At 44.0% G+C, this 21,654-nt stretch overlaps 1 pseudogene; it reads right to left on the bottom strand.

The window, feature by feature from the left end:
- Positions 1 to 272: 272 nt before the first annotated feature.
- Positions 273 to 20,295, bottom strand: LOC115110299 (formin-like protein 1; annotated as a pseudogene).
- Between the last annotated feature and the right edge of the window lie 1,359 nt (positions 20,296 to 21,654).

Genomic DNA, 21,654 nt, shown 5'->3' with positions numbered 1-21,654 from the left:
TTGGGATCGATAACGTATCATGCCAGTAGGTGGAGGCTCTGCGACGGGTCCAGCGGCAGCTCTCGGATGGGTCATTGTAGTATTGTTAACTGGGTATGGAATGATCTCTCCGCTCATCTTCCCTGGGGCTAGGAGGATGTCTCATATGCCTACATAACGTGGACACTCTGATGTGATTACAGGGCAGATAGACTTTCTAATGGCTTGGCAGGTCACGGACCCACTCTAGGGTAAGCAAGTACTTGAGTCATGAATTTAGAGTAATGCAGTAATGTCAATCTTGTTTTTTTTTATTTAAAAAATGTACTCATTCAAAGATGAACGGGAAAACAAAACATTCAAAGTTATTTTAAAAAGCTAAATGGATAAAAACGCACCAATGTATTTCTATGTTACACATTTGCTCATGACGTATAGCTTAAACTCTGTTCTATTTACAGAGTTAATTCATACTGTTGTTTAAATGTGTATTGTTAGGTAAAAGGCCATATAATCTTCAGTGCTAATGTAGGTGTATTGTGTATGTACAGTACAGGTATGTATTTGTGTTCTGTGTATGCACACACTTTGACATTGAGTGTGTACAGTCATCTCAGTGGAGTTGTGGGGTCTGGGGTTGTTCAGGTGTCTTGACGCTGTGCTGGTCTCCGTCCATCTGTTGCTCTGAACGGTGAGTTCCTCAGGTCTGGGACAAAGCACATAGACACAACCACTGGAACTTAGCAAGGGATATCGATCTCCGATTGTGCCGGGGGAAAGTGTGGTAACGCCTCATGATTTACATCCATATAAAGCATTCATGTATTTATAATCGTGCCTTATAATGTGGCATTGACTATCAGCGCTCTTAACTCCGTTTTATAGATCATAAACTACAACGTAAGACTATAGTGCATAACGTATTCTAGCTGTAGTGGTTTGTCATACCTGTGATGATGTCCTCCAGGGCTCCATCCTTCACCTGAGGCTTCACCTGCCTCTTCTTCAGCTCCGCTATCAGGTCCATCTTCGGCATCATGGGAGACTGGCAGGGGTCAAAGGGTAAAGCTGACACACTGGCATGTGTAGTATGGACCACACTAGAATGACTAGTCACTGGTCGGTCGGTCACAAGGGAAGCTACAAAACGACAGTACTCCACCTCCTTTTACAACTGGCTGCATGGAATGTAGAGACTGTGGTGGATTGAGTTGGTATGGGTCTATAGTCTGTTGTCCTACCTTGTGTCCTGCAGCCTCTTTCTTTCTAGGGGAGGGAGACTCTGCTTGGTTCTCACTGCTCTGGGCCTCCAGTCTCTTCTTCTGTTCATTATCCTTCTCTGCTTGCTGTGTGGGACACACACACAAAAACAGGTCATTAGAGGCCCAACGCAGCCGTTTAATCTCAATATCAAATCATTTCTGAGCAACAATTAAGTACCTTGCTGTGATTTGTTTTCAATTCAAATGGTAAAATAAACAAAAATAGCTTCTTAGCTAAATGCTATTTCTCATGCAAGAATTGTGCTAGGACTGTCTAGACATGGTCTGAGAGAGGGCCCTAACTGGAGCAGCCTAATAGGAGGTGTAACCTGAAAACTAGCTGTTATTGGCAGAGAGGAGGGCAAACTTTCTTTGTTATTGGTCTATTAACTTACCAGGTGGTCCAAAAAACACCACCCCACCCAGCCAAACAGCTCTTACACCAAAAGTGCATTATCATAATTTTCACAATTTCACAGTATTATTCAAACCTCATAGTGTGGAAATATATATAAAACAGGAAAATCACGTTTTTGACTGCACTGCCCCTTTAACAAACATGCATATAAATACAAAATGCACCCACGATAGACACAAGTTAAACATAATGAGCTCTTTCCTTATCCTTTCCCATTACGGGGGCACCACCTCACCTTATAGGCCTTCATGAAGCGGACAAACGGAGGGAAAAACATGGAGGGTTGTGTGGTCTTGGGGTTCTCTCCAAAATACTCCACCACCGAGCCATACGCCTCCTAGCGGAGGAGGTGAGAGAGGAAGAGGAGGAGAGATGACGCTCACACTAAAATATGTATTGAACATCTTCTGTGGAATTATGTGTGTTGGATGTGTCTATTAAGTTCAAATGTTATGGAATTCCAACCTGAGCGGTCTTGCTGTCTTTGAGTAATGAGTCCAGTAATTCACTGTTTGTCTTGACAAAGTCCTTCAGCACTGTGTTGTCTTCCTGCACCAGGAACTCCTTCTTGGTCACTTCCATTCCTCTCTCCAGAGAGCGGATATCCTGAAGAATACTGTCCAGAGACACTGAAACACACAAACACAGGAGAGAAACAGGGGGTCAGATATTCTACTATGAAGGGCTGTACGTGTGTGTGTGTGTGTGTGTGTGTGTGTGTGTGTGTGTGTGTGTGTGTGTGTGTGTGTGTGTGTGTGTGTGTGTGTGTGTGTGTGTGTGTGTGTGTGTGTGTGTGGTGGATGCAATGGTGGAACAAACTCCCTCACGACGCCAGGACAGCGGAGTCAATCACCACCTTCCGGAGACACCTGAAACCCCACCTCTTTAAGGAATACCTAGGATAGGATAAAGTAATCCTTCTCACCCCCCCCCCTTAAAAGATTTAGATGCACTATTGTGAAGTGGCTGCTCCACTGGATGTCATAAGGTGAATGCACCAATTTGTAAGACGCTCTGGATAAGAGCGTCTGCTAAATGACTTAAATGTAAATGTAAATGTGTGTGTGTGTGTGTGTGTGTGTGTGTGTGTGTGTGTGTGTGTGTGTGTGTGTGTGTGTGTGTGTGTGTGTGTGTGTGTGTGCAACTGATGATTGCGTTCCCGTACCTAGGCCAGCCTTGTCCACAAAGTGCAGCTCAGTGTGGAAGTTGTTGAGCTCGGGGTATTTCTCCTGGACGATGCTGGATATGAAGTGTAGCAGGGTCTGGGACCGGTCAGTAGACTTGGTGTCCAGCAGCTGACAGGAAAGAGACAAAGTGAGGAACAGATGGAGTCATCTCCCAAAGATGGACTGGCCTGCCTGTCACGATACCATAGCGCCCTCAACAGTCCAAAACCTTGCTTTAGCTAATAGCGACGTATTTATCGTCATAGAGTTTAAGCCATACTATTTCAAGCCAGTTAATCTCTACCTTAGTGATGGTTCTATTAATGTTAAACAAGGGAAACAATTTTGCCTCAAGAGCAGAGGGGTACTCACTAGGTCCAGACTCTGCAGGCGGAACCCATAGGCTGCACCCCTCTTACTGCTGTTCATGTAGTTCCCAAAGGCTAGGATGATCTGGAGAGGAGGAGCCAGATGCAGAATGTGTTACATAGACAGTGCAGGCCTGTTTAAAGAGGCTCTCTGATTGGAGGTTAGCAGTGACGGACGCCCTCCACTCACCTCTAACATCTTCTTCAGCTTGGCCGAGGACTTAATGGACATGGATGCTGTGATCATGGAGTTCAGTTGCTGTAGGTGAGATTATGAATGACTACAGTATCAGATTCTGAAGAAAGTCATTGTCGTACAGATACAATTTCATTGTCTCTCCTGAGCAACTGACTTACCGGCTGCAGACGTTTGACACTCTCGGGGAAGTTGCCCATGAAGGTGAGGGTGCTGATTCGCTGGGCCAGACGGGGGATCTTCCCAAAGCGCATCATGAAGCGGTCCTCCTCTGCCAGATCATCCAGCGGACGGCCCTCCTTCTCGTAGTTCTGGAGGAGCTTCAGCTCGTAGTCTGACGGGACAAACCTCTCCAGCAGCTCCAGGAAGTCCAGCCCCAACGCCTGCTGGTCATACCTGGAGAGGAGGAGGGAGGGAGGGAGGTAAGATAGTAAGGAAGGGACAAAAGAAGAGTGTTGGGGAAGGTGGGATGAGGAGAAAGAGAATGAAGGGATTAAAGAGAACAAAAAGGCATAGAGAAATTAAATGAGTGAGAGAAATATGTTTACTAAGGAAAGGAACAGAATAGGAGCAGATATAGTTCCATACGTCTCTATAGCTGTGCAGATGTCTGCGGGGCTCCGGCCTCCCTTGCGTAGCGTGATGGCCAGGTTCTTGGCCTTGTTGCCCTCGATCAGGTTGACCTTGCTGGGTGCCTTCTGGGCCACCTTGACCTTAAGAGTGGACAGAGCTGCTGGAGGACCCTGGGCCTTGGTCTTAAACTGCTCCTCAAACGCCTCCATGTTCAGCTCCTGACACAACACACATAGAGATGGTTAGAGAGGGAGGGTAAGGAGGGGAGAGAGAGAAAGGGGGAGAGAGAGGAGGGAGGGTAAGGAGGAAGAGATTTATAGAGAGAGAGAGAGAGAGGAGTAGAAAGAGGGTCAGGAAGAGGGGAGGAGAGGAAAGAGTGGAAAAAGGGGGTCAGAAGGAAGGTGAGAGAAGGGAGGATGGAAGAGTAGAGTTCAGTCAGCACTAGTATCTGTGTGGAGGTTTGGTCTTACCCCTAAGACCTGCTCGTCGTCCAGCTCGTGGAAGACCGTGCCAGTCACCTGGTTGGGCTTCAGGGCCTGCCAGTTGAGCAAAGGCATCCGGAACTTAGTCTGGATGGGTTTCCTGCTTTTACCTCCTGAGTGAAAGAGAGAGAGTAGGAGAGAGAATCAATCACAGTTGTCAATCGCCAGTGCACTCATTTTACCCTTCAGCAAATTAGACGTATACAAATTCATGAGATTGACTGACAATCTGATTAGCATAGAGCTCTCTCCTATTTGACCTCTCACATCCTAATCTCTTTAATCTCTGCTCTATATTCATGATCTCCCCTCTCAATTTTCTAATCTCTGCTGTAGATCGCTACTGGAGCGGAATAGGTGGAATGGTATCAAATACATCAAGCACATGGTTTCCACATGTTTGATGCCATTCCATTCGCTCAGTTCCAGACATTATTATGAGCCGTCCTCCCCTCGGCAGCCTCCACTGATATACACATGTAACTGCCAGAATAATGGAAACACTTAAGATACAAAGTATATTGAATTAAGCAATGAACTTCCTATTATGCTTATGTTCATTTTGGCTACCATGGCTATGTCCCCATATGATGACAATGCCCCTATCTACAGGGCACGAATGGTCACTGAATTGTGTTGATGAACAATGCAAATCATATGCCATTTAATTTTTTATATTACCTTTATTTAACCAGGCAAGTCAGTTAAGAACAAATTCTTATTTTCAATGACGGCCTAGGAACAGTGGGTTAACTGCCTGTTCAGGGGCAGAACGACAGATTTGTACCTTGTCAGCTCGGGGTTTGAACTTGCAACCTTCCTGTTACTAGTCCAACGCTCTAACCACTAGGCTACCCTGCCGCCCCATGGGCTTTTCAGTCTCAGATCTCAACCCAATTAGACACTTATGGGAGATTCTGAAGTTGCTTCTAAGACAGCATTTTCCACCACATCAACAAAACGCAAAATTATGGAATTCCTCGTGGAAGAATGGTGTCGCATCCCTCCAATAGAGTTCCAGACACTTGTAGAATTTATTCCAAAGTGCATTGAAGCTGTTCTGGACCTATTAAGACACTTGATGTAAGTGTTTCCTTTATTTTGGCAGCTACCTGTATATCTCTAATGAAAGCAGTTAAGAGTCACCTTACCGGCTTGGCTGTCTCCAGAAGGTGGGCCTCCTGGTGGGGGAGGAGGTCCTGCGCCGGGTGGAGGAGGAGGTGAGGGCGGACCTCCACCGGGAGGAGGGGGCGGAGGAGGGGGAGGTGGGCCACCGGAGCCATGTGGGGAGGAGGAGGAGGAGGTGGTGGAGGGGGTGGGGGAGCAGGTCCACCAGGCCCAGGAGGTGGAGGGGGAGGAGGAGGGGGGACAGAAGAGATGGCTGAGGAGGGAGTGGCATCAGGGACGTCTAGGCCAGGGGCAGTGGGACCAGTGGAGCTGAGCAGGGGCTCAGAGGCTGGGGCGGGGGCGTACTCGATGATGGTGACAGGCACCACCTGGAGGTCTAAGGCCCCAGAGGGGGTGCGTCCCAGGCGGATCAGCCCTCGCTCCTGCAGCTCCTGCACCTTGAGTTCCAGCTCAGAGGAGGGCTGGCTTAGACGCTCTCTATCCCGCTCCCTCTCCTGGCTCATCTCCCTCTCCCTCTCTCTCTGCTGCAGAGAACTGACCTGGGAACAGGAGTCCCGCAGGCTCTCCTGTCAGTCGCACACACAAAGGCAAAAAAGTTATTATCACAAAACCACACACATACCTTTCTGTCTGATACACTATATTGCAAACAGTCCACAGTTCATTGTACAGTGCAGACCTTGAGCAGCTCTGTCTCCTTGGTGGCTTGGAGGAGCTGTTTCTCCAGTTCAGCCATCCTCTCTGCAGACTGGCTCTCAATCTCCTCTAGCCTGGCACTCAGCTACAAAAACACAACACGACACAGCACAGTACAACACATGACACAACACAACACGACAAGACATGCCAACACAACATGCCAACACAACATGCCAACACAACATTCGGAGGTCACAGACAGAGTCATAGAGTAATTACTTGCCTTTTTTAGATGTGTGATTTGAATGAACAAGACTGTGTGTGTACAGTATGTATCACTGACCTGTGAGTTGTGCTCCTGCAGTTCGTCCACATGCTCCAGTACCCCGCCCCTGTTCTCTGCATCCTCCAGCAGAGCCCCCACATCAAACACGTTGTCCAGGTAGGCCTGAATCTGAACCTGCAGCTTCTCACTCTCCGTCAGCTTCAGAGACTGACACACACACACACACACACGACCATCGTTATCATGACGGTTTCATTTCTGTTTGAAGGAGTTGGTTTTGCGGTTGTGACGGTTCCATTTCCAACAATGAGACGAGAAGGATGAATGGAGCGTTTACCTCTAGGTACTGGTCCAGTCCGTGGTGAGTGAACTCATATTGCAGGTGCACACGGAAGTTCATATTCTCCACCGAATGCACCACAATGTTAATGAACTGCATGCAGGCCACCTGGCGAGAGGGATCATCATATTTGATCTTTAACCTTTCAGAACTACATTGTGAGTCAAATGCAAACACATCAGCCAGGAGACTTAAAGGCGTTGTGTGTCCACGTACCATGAAGTCAATGTTGCTGTCATCGTTGCTAAAGTACTCCATCAGTTTCTCAAAGCGGTTCTTCTCTCCGCTCACCTGAGGGAAAGGACGTTCCTGGTTTCAGTAACACAGTCGTGCACTTCAACAGATGTCCACACGAGTGTGTACATTTTACTACTTGGTTCAGTGTGTGTGTTTTGTATTCATAGAAAGCTGATCAAATTGGTCCACTTCTGCTTTAAACATTTCTAACATTAAATCTATTGTTGGTCGTGATGGTCACCAACATGGAAGTCCATGAAGTCTATGTCGATATCAGTTGAATAAGTTCAGACTACATAACAGTTGTATAAAAGGGGCCCTTCAGTATGGTGAGGACTGGTCACGCACTCACAACATGATGTCTTCGTGTGAGTGTGTTTTAGAGTTCTAAGTGTGCTTGGTGTGACTAAGACAGGGTGTGTCGTGTATCAGTCGTGAGATTACTTAGAAGAGAATAATCTTGGTCCCGAGAACACACGAATGAGTAGGCTAAGGTGAGATGATACAGTACATATTGGTAAAGTAAAGTCTGCTATAGTGTGGCTAAGATTGGTAAATCCCTTCACCTCCTTGAGGTTGTCGAAGGCGGCGAGAATGATGTCATGACCGTCCCTCACAAGACACACAGCAGCCAACAGCTCCAACACCAGGGCTTTGGTTCTGAAGAGACCAGGAATATAATACCACATCACACACACACACACACATCACACACACATACACAAGCATGCACACACTCATCACACACACAGGTGTTCATACCTGGGGTTCTTGTTGTTGAGACTGAGAGTGATCTCGTTGACACAGCGTGGGTGAGTCATAACTTGGTTGAAGCCCGACTGAAAAAGTGATAATTAGCGTTGGAATTTCACAATTTCACACTCAATATCACAGTCATGCCCACACACCACACAACACACAACACACACACACACCTGGTAGTTCATGATGGCACGCAGACACATGATGCACACATGGACGTCGTCCCTCTGACTGGCCAATCGAGAGATCTTCTGAGTTCTCTTACTCTGGGCCAGAGAGGTTATTCTGCAAAGGAGATATTGAGAGGATGGAGGAGATGGTGGTCACTGGTCAGAAGGTCCCACTTTGCAGTAGAATATTTTTTGGTGAGATTTATCCTGTGGTCTCTAAGGCTTGCTGGGTGAGACTCGGGTCTCATAACGGCTGATGGTTCTTACCGTACGGTCAGGGCGCGGGCTGCTCTGGTCATGCCGTGTGTAGGGGAGCTTCCTGCACTCTTATTCAGGTCCTCCATGGACCTCTCCACTGGCTTCCCTCTCTCTGACAGTGTTCCCCCATTCTCAGCACCCTCCAACTCAAACCTATAGACACATTCCCAAATACACAAACATATAGTCAAGTATAGATAATCAAACATTAAATCTACAGGACCAGTCAAAAGTGTGGACACACCTACTCATTCAAGGGCTTTTCTTTATTTTGACTATTTTCTCCATTGCAGAATAATAGTGAAGATATCATAACTATGAAATAACACAAATGGAAACACCCTTTGCCTTGATGACAGCTTTGCACAGTCTCGGCATTCTCTCAACCAGCTTCATGAGGTAGTCACCTGGAATACATTTCAATGAACAGGTGTGCCTTGTTAAAAGTTCATTTGTGGTATTTCTTTCCTCAATGCGTTTGAGCCAATCAGTTGTGTTGTGACAAGGTAGGGATGGTATACAGAAGATAGCACAATTGGGTAAAATACCAAGTCCATATTATGGCAAGAACAGCTCAAATAAGCTAATAGAAACGACAGTCCAGCATTACTTTAAGACATGAAGGTCAGTCATTACAGAAAATGTCAAGAACTTTTCTTCAAGTGCAGTCGCAAAAACCATCAAGCGCTATGATGAAACTGGTTCTCATGAGGACTGCCACAGGAAAGGAAGACCCAGAGTTACCTCTGCTGCAGAGGATAAGTTCATTAGAGTTAACTGCACCTCAGATTGCAGCCCAAATAACAGACACATCTCAGCATTAACTAGTCAGAGGAGACTGCGTGAATCAGGTCTTCATGGTCGAATTGCAGCAAATAAACCACTACTAAAGGACACCAATAAGAAGAAGAGACTTGCTTGGGCCAAGAAACACGAGCAATGGACATTAGACTGGTGAAAATCTGTCCTTTGGCCTGAAGAGTTCAAATTTGAGATATTTGGTTCCAACCGCCGTGTCTTTGTGAGACGCAGAGTAGGTGAACGGATGATCTCCGCATGTGTGGTTCCCACCGTGAAGCATGGATGAGGAGGTGTGATGGTGTGGAGGTGCTTTGCTGGTGACACTGTCTGTGATTTATTTAGAATTCAAGGTACACTTGACCTGCATGGCTACCACAGCATTCTGCAACGATGCGCTATCCCATCTTGTTTGAGCTTAGTGGGACAATCATTTGTTTTTCAACAGGACAATGACTTAAAACACACCTTCAGGCTGTGTAAGGGCTATTTGACCAAGAAGGAGAGTGAGGGTGCTGCATCAGATGACCTGGCCTCCACAATCACCCAATCTCAACCCAATTGAGATGGTTTGGGATGAGTTGGACTGCAGAGTGAAGGAAAAGTAGTCAACAAGTGCTCAGTATATGTGAGAACTCCTCCAAGACTGTTGGAAAAGCATTCCTCGTGAAGCTGGTTGAGAGAATGCCAAGAGTGTGCAAAGCTGTCATCAAGGCAAAGGGTGACTACTTTGAAGAATCTAAAATCTAAAATATATTTAGATTTGTTTAACACTTTTTTGGTTACTACATGATTCCATATGTGTTACTTCATAGTTTTGATGTCTTAACTATTATTCTACAATGTAGAAAATAGTACAAATAAAGAAAAACCCTTGAATGGGTAGGTGTGTCCAAACTTTTGACTGGTACTGTATGTCTCATTGATATTGTACGGGATTCTGTTAAGACAGAAGGGGAGAATGCAGGGATACTCACGAAGCGTCACACTGGGCGTAGGACAGGTAATCCACCAGTACATCCAAACCCTGGTTCTCCTCATTCAGAAACTCCTGGGCCCAGCTATATAGAGAGAAGGAGAATTAGAACCCGATACTACTTTAAGGACACTTGAGTCAGTCATACTGACTGATGGGATAACTGTGGGACCAGTCCTGGTCAAACCTAACATAGCAGGCGTAAAAGAAAAGCCTGAAACTAGATCCCCTACATACTGGTCTTGACGAGAAGAAGAAAGAAAAAAAAACTGTCAGGGGAGGTTCTCATCTGCATTGTTCAACCAATCCAGTAAATGTGGAGGAGGAGTTAAGATAGAGTGTCGCCTTATTAACGTCCGAAAGCGGAAGTTGCGTCACAGGCTCTCTTTCCATTTCCCATGAAAACCAGAACATCTGGTTGTTGGGGACTCGGCAGAGGCTAATCCTGGTCCAGTCACTCACCCAATATGATTAGTGCGGAGGGAGATCTCCAGCTCTCTCAATACCTGGGTGGACTCCTGGACCCGCCTCTTGAACTGAAATAGGCCAAAACCAAACAAAGAAGCTCTATGAATGAAGGAAACGCACAAACCTTTATATCAGTAGTTCAGAAGTTGTTCTAATGAGGCCTTATATTACTGGCTTAATGGCTTTGTCATAAAATGCAAACACATACTACTACTGTAGATGTAATATTGTTATCCCATTGTTCCAAAACACGCATTACTTCTTAAAATCCCTGGCTATGGTGAGAATGACTAGAAGCTCTATGTACGTGAGGGGGGTACTGAACACCCACCCTGCGGGTCACTCCTCCTTGGTCTTGATAGAAGCTCTTGATCTTGGTCAGATAGGTAGAGGGAGGGTTCTTCACCTGGAACCGCTCCTGACCACACAGAATGGAGGGAGGAAGGAGAAGACAAATGACAACGAGCACCGCAAACCACTCTGTTACCATGCCAACCTGCTGAAGGGAAACGTGCTTACCACAGGAACCCATCAGAGGTGTCGTGTTTTGCTAGAAGACTTTATGACCTTTTTGCACTCTAACCTACATTACAAATCGGCAACCGGACAACAGCAATACACATTTATTTTTCTTCACGGTTATGTCAGTATGCTGTGTTTTTACAACACTTAATCTCAGATACAATCAGGGGTTACTCTTTATTTTAACGGTTGGTAATAAACCATTTATAAGGCATTTACAAAAAGATTACACACCATTTATGGTTAGGGTTAGGTATGGGTTAGGGTTAAATAGTGCTCACTTTAGATTAGGGACTGCAAAAATACCTTACTTATGATTAATAGATGGTTTATAAATGTGGGAGTAATGATTAATAAATGGTTTATTACGGACCGTTGAAATAAAGCATTACCCAATCATGTAGAACTGTGTATGTACTAGTGCATGAACCAATCACCCCATGTAAGGCTCCCAACAAGAGGTCATGTTCTTACCTGATCACAGATCAGCTCCCACTTCTTGTCATTGTCATACTGACTCAACAGTTTCAGCTTGTCTGGAGGCAAGTTCATATAGCTCTGAGAATAGAATAAGGTGCACTTCAAAAAACCTACATCAATGATGACATGAAACTGTTACTGTGACTACAACTGGGGCCTTTGGGGATCTTGTATTTAAACGAACTCTGAGCGGTCTACAATGGCATGTTACTCAGTAGACTTACATTAAGCAGTGCCTGCATAATAATATAATCTTAAATAAGACTTTTCTTTCAATTCTTTCTTCACTACCAACCTGCCAATGCTCTTGTGCACATTGTCATAACGGTTCCTGTTCATGCCATGCTGTTCAAATGTGATCAGAAACCACAGATGTCCCCACCAGAGGTATTAGTGAATGCTATCATCATCCTACACCAAGGAGATGACTCGCTGTTTACATGTATTGCTGGTAACTAATGGAAACCATTTGTGAGCATGTATCAGGTCTAGTCATGAGCATTTTCAAACACATACAGATAATGCTTCTCCATTCATCATTGAGCGTAGCGGGCCTATACAGTAGTCGTTTAGCCAGGATCTGTTTGAGTGAGTTGGAAGTGGATTTAACCTGATTGATTCAATAGTTATTAGTCTCTATGACAGGTGAACCACGTGGCCCTTTCTACAAGAAAATATGGTGTGTTTATATCAAGTGAAGCTGATTCAACTCTGTCATGCCTATTGATTAACATGGGAAAATAAAAAATATATTGTAAGCATCATTCTCATGTGACACGACACACACAATAACCCCATAGATGTTGCGGGCCAAACTAACCGCTAATGAAAGTTGTTTATTTAAGTCATCTAAGACGAGCGATGTTTAAGTTGAGGCAGTCTTGGGCCTACTAAGAAAGGGTGTGGACTGTTGGTAGATACGCAGAATTGAATGTTCTCAAGCGACAGTTTGTGGCTTCCTCTTTACACTTTCACAAACCCTTGAGGTTTGACATGTGTGCCCCAGTTAACGTGGGCTTTGCTGGGGACATAGCTATAGGGTTTGGGTGGGGTACAGTATGGGAGGGACCGATGGTGGATTATGAAGGACAAAGACTAGCAACAGAAAACTAAATGTATTCAATGTGTATGTGAATATTTGCTGTACATACACATGAGGTTGCTCATACACACATACCCACTCAGAAAGACATATAGTCTTGTACACATTAACACACGCGCACACACATTTTTGAGTATGTGTCGTTCCATTTGAGGCCGATTGGATGTACTGCCAAATTCTGTATAACGACGTTGGAGGCGGCTTATGGTAGAGAAATGAACATTTAAATATTTGGCAACAACTCTGTTTGACATTCATGCAGTCAGCATGCCAATTACACCCTCCCTCATAACTTGTGGCATTATGTTGTGTGACAAAACTGCACTTTTTAGTGTGGCATTTTGTTGTCACCGGCACAAGGTGCACCTGTGTAATGATCATGCTGTTTAATCAGCATCTTGATATGCCACATCTGTCAGGTGGATGGATTATCTTGGCATAGGAGAAATGCGCACTAACTGCTTGCAACCCAACTTCTTACAAGTTCTGTTAAATCCAGCGATATAAAAGGGATCTCTATTGCTGACAGAGATATTATCATCAGTCAACTTACAGATGACACCACCCTTTTTTTGAAAGATGCTGACCAGATTCCTAGAGCAGTCGATGTGATCAATATTTTTTCCAAAACATCTGTTCTTTGCCTAAACCTTAATAAGTGTGAATTGTTTGCTGTTAAAGACCGTGTGATACCCTCTATATGCAATATTCCAGTCAAGGAAGAAGTAACATACCTTGAGATTACCGCTGTCTAAGGATCAACAGGAAAGATGCTCATTAAATTTCATACCTATTATGGAAAAATACAAAAAGAAGTTGAACCATTGGTTGCAGAGGGATTTATCCTTGAAAGGTTGAGAATTGCTTTCTAAAGCTGAAGGTATCTCCAGACTTACTTATGCAGCCCAGTCCCGACATCTTGACAACAAAATAGGTAAAGCTGTTGACCAAATGCTTTTCAACTTCGTCTGGAAAAATCGTACACATTATATTAGGAAATATGTCGTTATGAACACATATGAATATGGTGGTGTCAATTTCTTTGATTTTCCTACTTTGAATAATAGTGATAAATTGGGCAAAACATTTCTTAAAGAATTCTTAAGGAATTTCATCCCTCATTATATCTTCTCCCATTTTGGTGGCTTCAATTTTATGTTACTTTGTAACTATAACATTGATAAGATTCCTATAAAATGTGTATTCTTCCCGTGGTCGTTAATATATAAACATAATTTTTCATCGCATAGGTATTTCATTTGGAACAATAGGATATTTTGTATAGAACTGGTTTAATAACAGAAACAGACATTTGCATCCTGCAGCACAAACTCCAAATAAGTTATTGGACACTGTAAAGTCCATGGAGAATAAGAACACCTCCTCCCAGCGGCCCACTGCACTGAGGCTAGGAAACACTGTCACCACCGATAAATCCACAATAATTGAGAATTTCAATAAGCATTTTTCTACGGCTGGCCATGCTTTCCACCTGGCCCTACCCTGGTCAACAGCTCTGCACCCCCCACAGCAACTTGCCCAAGCCTCCCCCATTTATCCTTCACCCAAATCCAGATAGCTGATGTTCTGGAAGAGCTGCAAAATCTGGACCCCTACAGATCAGCAGGACTAGACAATCGGGACCCTCTATTTCTAAAATTATCAGCCGAAATTGTTGCAACCCCCATTACTAGCCTGTTCAACCTCCCTCTCTGTCTGAGATCCCCAAAGATTGGAAAGCTGCCGCGGTCATCCCCCTCTTCAAATGGGGAGATACTCTAGACCCAAACTGCTACAGACCTATATCTATCCTACCCTGCCTTTCTAAGGTCTTCGAAAGCCACGTTAACAATCAGATCACCGACCATTTAGAATCCCACCGTATCTTCTCAGCTATGCAATCTGGTTTACGAGCTGGTCATGGGTGCACCCCAGCCACGCTCAAGGTCCTAAACGATATCATAACCTCCATTGATAAGAGACAATAGTGTGCAGCTGTATTCATAGACCTGGCCAAGGCTTTCGACTCTGTCAATCACCACATTCTTATCGGCAGACTCAACAGCCTTGGTTTCTCAAATGACTACCTCGCATGGTTCACCAACTACTTCTCAGACAGAGTTCAGTGTGTCAAATCGAAAGGCCTGTTGTCCGGACCTCTGGCAGTCTCTATGGGGGTGCCACAGGGTTCAATTCTCGGGCCGACTTTTCTCTGTATACATCAATGATGTCGCTCTTGCTGCTGGTGATTCTCTGATCTACCCCTACACAGACGATACCATTCTGTATACTTCTGGCCCTTCTTTGGACACTGGGTTAACTAACCTCCAGAAGAGATTCAATGCCATACAACTCTCCTTCCATGGCCTCCAACTGCTCTTAAATGCAAGTAAGAAAAAATGCATGCTCTTCAACCAATCGCTACCAGCACCTGCCCGCCATTCCAAGATCACTACTCTGGACGGTTCTGAATATGTGGACAACTACAAATACCTAGGTGTCTGGTTAGACTGTAAACTCTCCTTCCAGACTCACATTAAGCATCTCCAATCCAAAATGTAATCTAGAATCGGCTTCCTATTTTGCAACAAAGCATCCTTCACTCATGCTGCCAAATATACCCTCGTAAAACTGACTATCCTACCGATCCTTGACTTCGGCGATGTCATTTACAAAATAGCCTCCAACACTCTACTCAGCAAATTGGATGCAATCTATCACAGTGCCATCCGTTTTGTCACCAAAGCCCCATATACTACCCACCACTGCGACCTGTATGCTCTCGTTGGCTGGCCCTAGCTTCATATTTGTTGCCAAACCCACTGGCTCCAGGTCATCTATAAGTCTTTGCTAAGTAAAGCCCCGCCTTATCTCAGCTTACTGGTCACCATAGCAGCACCCACAGATAGCACACCCTCCAGCAGGTATATTTTACTGGTCATCCCCAAAGCCAACACCACCTTTGGCCACCTTTCCTTCCAGTTCTCTGCTGCCAATGACTGGAACGAATTGCAAATATCACTGAAGCTGGAGACTCATATCTCCCTCACTAACTTTAAGCACCAGCTGTCAGAGCAGCTCACAGATCACTGCACCTGTACATAGCCCATCTGTAAATAGCCCATCCAACTACCTCATCCCCATACTGTTATTATTATTCTTTGCTTCTTTGCACCCCAGTATCTCTACTTGCACATTCATCTTCTGCACATCTATCACTCCAGTTTTTAATTGCTAAATTGTAATTATTTTGCCACTATGGCCTATTTATTGCCTTACCTCCCTTATTTTATCTCATTTGCACACACTGTATATAGACTTTTTTTCTATTGTGTTATTGACTGTATGTTTGTTTATTCCATGTGTAACTCTGTGTTGTTGTATGTGTCGCACTGCTTTGCTTTATCTTGGCCAGGTTGCAGTTGTAAATGAGAACTTGTTCTCAACTAGCCTGCCTGGTTAAATAAAGGTGAAATTTAAAAAATATATAATAATAATAAATCATATCCTGCTGGTGAGTCAACATTTTAATGCAGAAGGACCGTTACTCAATTATGAGGATTTTTTTTCTCATTACAACATCCCTGTTACAACTAGAGAGTTCGCCATAGTCTTTGATGCTATTCCATCTGGAACTCTCATGTTGTTTAGAGGTGTAACCAGATCTCACCTTGACCTACCCTCGCTTAATCCAGTTGACTCTCCAATGGGAACAATGTGTTTCTCCTTGCTCCCTCAGAACAACAGATCTATACGTGCTTTATTTCAAAGGGATATTGTATCCATTCCTTATTTCACAACTTACTGGAATACATTTGTCAATAATAGCTGTTAGAACAAATACCTGCTTGTTAACAATGTCAAAGAGGTCTCTACCTGTGAATGGAACTTATAGGTTTAAATGAATGATTAGAATATTCCACCCTGAAATCATATAATTGTATGAAATTGAGTAGTCAGTAAAATTATATATCTGTGAGTGTAGTTTTAGTCAGAATTAGGGTAAAACAATATATCTGTACAATATGTCTTTATAGGACCTTAAACACAGACTGTCTGAGCAAAACTCGGACCTGACTAGAGATTTGGGAGAGGACAGCGAGTACGTCTCAAGGTCCCAAGGTCTCCCTAATCTCTGTCGGCTGGGTAGTGAGACAGTATGTGCGTAGGATACCTTCTGTTTGTGTGTGAAAGTATGTGTGTAAGAGCCAGTATAAAATGAATGGTTTTGTACAACGAACCAGCATTTATTTTGGAATTGTCTACATGTAAAGAAATTATGGCAAGACATTCATAGTTTATAATTGTTTATATTCTTGATGACTTTTGGGTTTTTTTTAAATGGGAGAATGTGCTGCTCGGTTTCCTGAACTATAATCGAATTTCATATTCAGAAATTTAAATTCACTCGTTGTCTATAAGGAATTCGAGCAGTACATTAAGACCATTCTACATTCTTCTAATAAGAAAGCTGTAAAAACAATCAATTTGTTTGTATGTTTTAAGGTCTTTGTATAATCTATCATTTGTTGTTATACCTAGCATATGTTATCATTGTCGGTTTGTATACTTCTTGTATGTATACTGATTTTTCTGCCATAAAAATAAATAAAAAAGTCATGCTCACTAACAGGGATGTATAAACAAATTTGTGCACAAAATATGAGAGAAATAAGCTTTTTGTGCATATTTCTGGGATCTTTTATTTCAGTCCATGAGAAATGGGACCAAAACTTTACATGTTGCGTTTATGTTTTTGTTCAGTATAAAAATGTTTTCATTTTCGCATATGTTGTATCTTAGATCCTATTTGACATAATCTGAGGTGTTTGTGTCGTGCCCGCCATTGGTTGAGGCACAGCATACTCTTAAATATGTTTATATTCACTCATAAAAATAAATCAAGAAATTATTAAATAGTTCCAATCCCTGTTCGTAAGCTTTTAAATGATTTCAAATGCAACTGTTTATCTTTTCCAGTGAGGAAGACATGGATTTCTCATGGTAGGGTGGGGTATGCAAAATGGGTCAACTTTGAGCTCTTCCATCTCCTAAATGTTTTGGCACTCGGGTCCGAAAAGTGACTTCCTCACCACTTCTACCGTAGGAAAATATGTATAGAAAGTTTAGTTGAAATCAAAAGGGGTGTGGTCAAAAGTGATTGAAATCAAATGGAACGACCCATATCTCAATTTAGAGACCCTATACAGGTACCACAGTATGAGTAATAATACCCATAAAACTTATCAGTCAAACAAGGAAATGGTTCCAATCATTTTTACACTATTCATTTTTCCCATAGGGGACTTTAGAAACATTTTAATGCTAATTAGCTGCTAATTGGGCTATTATACAGAACTACAAATGCCATGATGGTCTGGACGAGACCGCCAAATCGAGGCAAAGGTAAGAATCTCTGGATTAACTATCTAATGTTAGATACATTTTAAAATTAATAAATTGCCTACATTTCGTTAAATTGATAATTATTTTATTTCTCTTGTGCAAGTTTTAAATTGACACAATAATTGTTCGCAAAAGTGTCAGCTAGAGATGAAGTGCAGGAGCTTGTTGGGATTTGTAGTCTTGCATGATGTCTACTTTGATGCTAATTAGCATTTTCTAATCTGAGAGTAAATGGAGCCGAATATATTGATAAAAGTCACCTTGTCCGAGAGAGATTTACATGGTTATCAAAACGTCACGGCAGGGTAAGTCTACACGAAACACAGCGCTTATTTGAAGTGTTTCTAAAATCCCCTATGGGAAAATGAATGGTGAAAAAATGATTTTGCTGTTTGATCCCTAGGTTTTATGGGTATTATGACACTTCCGCTGTGGGGCTCTATTTAGAACCCGAGGGGAAGTCCTGTTCTCAGTTTCAACAGGTTGTTCCATTCTTACTGTCACCCTGAGCCCGGACACTCCTCTCAAAAAAGAAACATTATTACTTTTACCTAATATCTCCTCTCACACATTGCCACATATCTAAACATATCTGCTTGTGTGAGTGCTCTAAGTGCCGTATTAGGTCTGTTTGAAATCTAGACTAGAGCAGGTAGCATTTACTGTTGAAAGAAAGAGGAAGTCAGGTCATGCGCTGAAAGAGCAGGCTGGTAGAGAGGACAGTGGGCAGGAAATGGCTTAGGCTAAATAAGTGTCTGTACCACAGACATATTAGCTAATAGTTATCACACTGCACAGACAGCCTACATGCATCAGACATAAAAGGTGTATGCATGAAAAGATCGTTTTACTGCCAGGATGCCACGTCTTTCGTGTGTCTCCATATCTAGTGCCTAAATGTGGGATTCAAACTGCTTGCGCTACTCATGATTTACTAATAGTTTCTACAGATAAGGCCTCGTTCCCCTGAGATGTCCTGCTTCTTCTGTAGAAACAGCCGTGCTTCTAGTATTGGATTGATAGCATTATGTTGTCCTCCATAGGTGTTAACTGATGGGAAAGGACATGTTGAACTATTTGAGAAACATTTGCCTTCCTGTCTTAGTCTGTTGTCTCTTTCGTGCAAAATCTATTGCTCAATCCAGCACTGTGCCCTTATGGTGTCTCCGGTTCATCTATGAGGGAGGACTGCAGTCGAAGGTCTATGAGATCATTTGAACACAGGCTGAGCAGAGAGGCCGATTTCAAAATATCTAAAAGAGGATGTGAGCTTTTGGATGGGATTGAGGCCAACAAAATGTCAGCTCTCTTTACTAACATGACTGGCTGCATTGAGAGAGATGGCATTGTTTTTTAACAGGAACCAGAATTACCTTGACAGAATAATTAAAATGTGAAACTGAATCTATTTTCTCTCAGACATTTGGCACCCAGCATATTTAAGTGAGTGATTTCACCTGTTCCTTTAGATATCAGTGCAATACATACAGTAGGTGTGTGATGCATCTAAAGTCCTGTGTGATTGTGTCTGTATTTCTGCGTGTTGGTATGCATGATGTTTCTCCCCTCCTGTCCTGCCACTCACCAGAACCACACTGAAGCGCTCCTCCAGCTCGTCCTCTGGGGGCACGGGCAGCTTGGGGGGAGCAGGCTGCTTCTTCTGCAGGGTCGGGGTGGGGTCACTCAGACCCGTTCCTGACCCCACAGAGTGCTTGGCCTCCCTGCCATCTGCCTGCTCTATTCCCCCCACGGCATTCCCCATCACCAACCTGAACAGGTAATCCAGGGGAAAGGTTAAAAAAACACACTCTTTTATCTGGAAGTGCTAATAGGCCTGACTCCAAAACAGACTGAAACTCCAACGCAGATGTCTGCAAACCTGTCCACACTGAAAAAGGTAGCTAGTTAGTTCCAATGTAGGGCAGTCCAATGAATTTCCAAAAAAAGAGAGAAGGTGAATAAAAACAGGTCTTGGAATCCTTGGTCCTTCAACGTCTCTAGGAGATTAGGTGGGTGGATAGAACAACCACTGGCCTACTGCAATTGTCTTGGTCCTGAGGTGAGGATGTTTGATGGAGCAACATCTTTCCTCCTAATCCCGTATCTCCTCCACTGTCCTCACTCTCTGCTGGACAACAGGTGTTACTAGGAAGAAAAATCGGAAACAAGTTGAAACCTGAAAAGTGGCGCCTGTTGAAGCAAGATGTTGTTTTTACTATTTAATTGTTCATAGTTCCTACAGTGAGCTCATCACAGACAGGCGGGGCACGGGTGTTACAGGAAGGAGAGGGGAGTTTGACGCAGTCGTTGCAACAGAGGCAGAAACCGCATAACGAGAAAAAGCAGAAGAGTAACTTCCTGCTGTGTGTGAGAGAAACAAAACTACAAGGGGGTGGAGAGAGGAGACTGAGGGAGAAGCAGAGAGGGTGTGGTTAGAGAAGATGGACAAGAGAGTAAAGTGGAGGGGTGGAGAGAGGAGACTGAGGGAGAAGCAGAGAGGGTGTGGTTAGAGAAGATGGACAAGAGAGTAAAGTGGAGGGGTGGAGAGAGGAGACTGAGGGAGAAGCAGAGAGGGTGTGGTTGGAGAAGATGGACAAGAGAGTAAAGTGGAGGGGTGGAGAGAGGAGACTGAGGGAGAAGCAGAGAGGGTGTGGTTGGAGAAGATGGACAAGAGAGTAAAGTGGAGGGGTGGAGAGAGGAGACTGAGGGAGAAGCAGAGAGGGTGTGGTTGGAGAAGATGGACAAGAGAGTAAAGTGGAGGGGTGGAGAGAGGAGACTGAGGGAGAAGCAGAGAGGGTGTGGTTGGAGAAGATGGACAATAGAGTAAAGTGGAGGGGTGGAGAGAGGAGACTGAGGGAGAAGCAGAGAGGGTGTGGTTGGAGAAGATGGACAAGAGAGTAAAGTGGAGGGGTGGAGAGAGGAGACTGAGGGAGAAGCAGAGAGGGTGTGGTTGGAGAAGATGGACAATAGAGTAAAGTGGAGGGGTGGAGAGAGGAGACTGAGGGAGAAGCAGAGAGGGTGTGGTTGGAGAAGATGGACAATAGAGTAAAGTGGAGGGGTGGAGAGAGGAGACTGAGGGAGAAGCAGAGAGGGTGTGGTTGGAGAAGATGGACAAGAGAGTAAAGTGGAGGGGTGGAAAAAAGAAGGGATAACGGAAGACTACATAGGTGTATTGGGCCCATAGTCATATGAGCTAGGAAGTAACTACACGTATCTGGCCTCGTGAATGGTCTGTGCATGCAAAATGGTAGAGGGTGGATTAAGTAAGGCGTTTTTATCATTACTTTCTTGACTTTCCATTGTTAGGAAACCACTACCAGAACATAGCTTGTGGGAATGTGAATGCAGTTGCTTTTTACGCAGTGTACCCTCAAAGAACATTCCAAGAGCGCTACCCTGTGTCAGATATTCACATTGCTACCCCTAGTGAAGTCAAGGCAAAATTGCCCATGTTGTTACCATGTGGTGGTGAATCAATTGCTGACAATCAGAACACCAACAAGGTCTTAGTAGACACTTTCTACCAGACCTAATTGATTAATGTCACTGACTGGCCACTCACCAGTGTTGCAGAGCAAAATCAGTTACTGGTCAAAAAAATAAAAAAAACGGCAGCATGCCTACTTCCAGATATGAGG

This window comes from Oncorhynchus nerka, linkage group LG26, assembly GCF_034236695.1.
Source record: "Oncorhynchus nerka isolate Pitt River linkage group LG26, Oner_Uvic_2.0, whole genome shotgun sequence".
Taxonomy (NCBI): Eukaryota; Metazoa; Chordata; class Actinopteri; order Salmoniformes; family Salmonidae; genus Oncorhynchus; species Oncorhynchus nerka.
This window is presented reverse-complemented; position numbering and strand designations above follow the sequence as displayed.